The sequence below is a fragment of the Charadrius vociferus genome, unplaced genomic scaffold (genome assembly GCF_000708025.1).
Source record: "Charadrius vociferus isolate BGI_N301 unplaced genomic scaffold, ASM70802v2 scaffold1145, whole genome shotgun sequence".
Classification (NCBI taxonomy): domain Eukaryota; kingdom Metazoa; phylum Chordata; class Aves; order Charadriiformes; family Charadriidae; genus Charadrius; species Charadrius vociferus.
In genome coordinates this window covers 34,392-38,225 of record NW_009648529.1, presented here as the reverse complement: position 1 = coordinate 38,225, position 3,834 = coordinate 34,392, and positions in this window count along the sequence as shown.

Below are 3,834 nucleotides of genomic sequence, written 5' to 3'. Positions count from 1 at the left end.
CCCAATCAAGATGTGTCATGTTGGTTTAGATAGCTGTTACTTGAAAGAGAGGAGGAAAAAAAAAAAGGAAAATAACATTTTGTGTGTCTTCCCCTTTCTTTCATCTCCCCCCTCCCTCCTGCTGTGGAAGATGAACTCTTGTGGGCAGTTTGGTCACTTTAGCCCTGAGCTGCAGCCTCACCTTTTTATTTTTCAATATTTGAATAATAAAGAAAAAAAGGCTATTTTTTTGCTTGTTTGTTGGGGTTTTTTTGTTTCTCTAGCAAGAGACTTCAGATAGCTCAGTGTGTCCTGGAACCTCCTTTGCATCATTAGAGGCAAAAACTATGTAGCGGTTTCTTAAATAAAAGTATAAGCTCTGTCTTATACCTCTCTCTGCCCTGAGCCACCCTGCCCAGGAAAGTCAGAGCTACTGGATGGAAACATCACCTGTCCCTCCCCACTTTTTTTAAAACAAGAGCCTGGAGGCAACTCCTGGTCTTTCTTGTCCCACACCAGCGTGGTGATTGTTTTAGGAATTTCATTTTTTTTAGCCCTTCTTCCACCTAATAAAGATCTAAGCGTATCGCTAGTGTTGTGTCTGCATTTTCAAAGGCTCCAGGAGCGGTATGCTTTTGCTGCCTGTCCCTTTCCATCTGTTCCTGCTGGGAGTAAAAAGCAGCAGATGGGTCTGCAGGGGATGCCAAATACCATAACAAAGGTGAGTGCGCCTTGGTGCTGAGAGCTCGCAGCCACCTGCAGCAGGGATGGGACTGACTCCTTCCATAAGCATCAAGTCAATGACTTTGGTGTCCTCCAGCATTGTCCTCTGAGTCCCTGCAGCACAGCTGGGATAAGTAAGGAAGGAGCACAGCTGCAGCACTGCCCTTCCTTGCTTTGCCCATGAGGTCTGCGGCTTCCACCAGGAGGAAGGGGATGGCTCCTGAGGGATTGCTCCTGCCAACACAGGAGTGTTGGTGCCAGCGCCCAGCAGCCCCCTGAGCCTGAGCTGCAACAGCAGCTGCAAGGGAGACTTCCTTGCAAGGACTTCAGCCAGCGTTTCTTTGCTGTTCCTGGCTGCTCAACTTCCATCCTCAGTAGTGGCTGTGAGCACATAAGGGTAGTGCTTACACTGCTGGAAGCAATGGGTTTCCAATAATCTTATAGATATTTATGTATAGGCATTGATACTGGAGCAGCACTGAACCTGTGAATAGCTGTTATTCAAAGCTTTACTAACCCCTGCAAATAAATCAGCTTAATTAACAGGGAAGTAACAGTACAGTGTATTTTCATTTCATTTTTTTATTAGTAGACAGATGCGCAGAAAAGACAAAATATAGCTACTGAAGGGGAAGACAACACAAAAATGCATCAGTTAATTCTTTCTCGTAAATTATACTGAAGAAAAAAGGAAAACAACTGGGATTTTAGCTAAGGAAACTAAGAAATCTAGTGGACCCTGCTGGCTTCAGAATAGTTGAAAAACTGCATTTGGTTGTAAGTGCTCATATTGGCTGAGACAGAAGAAAAAGGTTAAGGGAAAAAACAGAATATCCAGATCAGATATACATTTTTCCACAATTTCTTAAATAGTTTCAAAAAAAAAAACAACCAAACCAACCCTCATATCACAGTTTGCATGTCAAAAAAGGTAACCAGCAAGTCAACAAGCAATGACACTGCACAGGACAGTGGGAAAGAGAAATTAGTCTGGTTAATGTAGGAGCTCTCAAAATAGGGTGCTTTTTGTCTTTAAAAAAAAAAAAAAAGGATAACAGGAGAGTCATGGTAATGCATCTTACAACACCAAGCTTGAAAATACAAGTCACTGGAGAGTATACAGTGAAGACGGTCAAAAGTACAAAGGAAATCCTGAAAGATGCAGTATCATTTCAAACCAAGTCATCAGCATAGCCAGCATTGCCATACTTTGCTGCTTCACTCCCCAACAACCTCTTGAAAGCTGGAGGCTGGCATCCCAGTGTGACCCTGAGACCAGTCCTGCAGCCAGGAGCCCATTTTCCAACACTGGCACTGCCAGCACAGGGCTAGAGTGAAGCTGGGGTGGGGGTGGGGTTGTGCCCCACACCATCACTAGATACAAGGGAGCCCTGCTACCAGCTCCAAAAAGCACTAGGGACTGAGTCACTCTTTGCTGGAAGGATGAGCTGAAGGAGCCCACTTCAGGAGGGGTCCAGCTGCCTCCCCAGGTAACATGCAAGCAGGAGGGCAGACCATCAAAGGGAGCACTGGGAGACAAGGTACCACCATTTAGGCTGCCTTGAGTCCCCAGGGGGCAGAGGGATGCACCACCAGCACACCCTGGGGCAGAGGAGCAGGGACTGGCCTTGTTGATCCCAGCCAACCAACATTTTGAAAACACATCTGCCTTGCTCAGTTCAAACAGAGCCCCACCAGCCTTCCTCCCCTCCCCAAGGGCTACCTTCCCCTCCTCTCCCTCCAGGCAGCACACTGAGCTTGCTTCACTCATCCTGCTCCTCACCCCAGGACATAGCCCCTGAGCAGATCGCAGAACAAAGTTTACTCCCACCAAAGCACCCCTAGAAGGACCACAGCTGGTGCCGTACCATTGAAACCCTGAGAGAGGTGAAGGGGAGACATAAACAAATACCCAAGGCTGCAGCTGTTACCAGGGTACCTGTCTCTGTACCTATGGGAATGGAGGGTCTCACCCAAGCAGGGCCAGCACTTCAGAGCTGCTCCTGGAGGTGCCAGGGCTCAGCAAAGGAGGGCAGGACTAGCTGTGGATCAAGGGATCACACAAAAGGTGAACTCAGGCCACTGCACTGCAGCCCCACAAGCACACACTGCAATGGGATGAGGGTGCTGAGGGACTGAGGAAGAGGGTTCTGCAGGCACAAGCATGCAGGATCCCCCTACCCACGCCCTAAGCTCTAAGAGCTCCAAAAACCAAAAACCATGCCAGAGGCTGAGCTTGGTGCAGCTGCTAAATAGCCTGTCAAACCCTGCCCCTGGACTTCTCTTCCAGCCTGAAAGCACTGCAGCCCCCTCACCTGTGGGACTGCACTCTCACCCATGCCCCAGCCAACCAGGCAGGGGAGAGCCCAACATGCATCAATTCTCTCTGCCCCTTGCCCCAGCAGCCACAGCGACAGCCTGGCCACCCCAGGTAGACACCAAATGCCAACCCCACAGAACTACAGTGGGGCTGCATTTAGCAACATGTGACCTACATAAGCAATAGAAAGGAAGCTCAGGTCAGCACTGAACTAGGGCTGCAGGAAGCAAGGGCTGCTAGCAAGCACTGGGGCAGGAGGCTATCAGTCTCTCCCACTGCCAAAAAACAAGTTCAGGATGAATACTGGCCCACTGGGCAGCAGGATGCACGCCTGTTTTCCTCCCTTGGGGAGAGGCAGCAGATCTCAGCAGCATGACTAAAATGAACTTTTTCAACCCCGATGTAGTCTGAAAAAAAAAAAGCAACCCAGGGTTCAGTTGTATAGACATGAAGTGTTAAGTTTTTATTTTAGGGTTCATATCACAAGCCTTTTTCAGAGACAAAGCTGATTGTGCCCTCTGGGGCTCCAGGGGGCCAGCTATTTCTTAACTTGAGCAGGCTGAAAAGGAATACTCTACCTTTCAGTGACATCCCATCAAGCTCAACACACAGTAGCTTTACACTCTCTGCCCCATACCTTATAAAGGAAAAGCCACCACCACAAGGCTAAACAAATGTACACACACTATTATTGTAAATGGAGCAGCTAAACCTTGGCAATTTGCTTTGTGTGGGTTTTTTTTTCTTCCCAGTAAACACAGCACTTGAACTCCTGAAAACCCAGCTTCCAATGGGTTTGTTCCAGCTTTAAA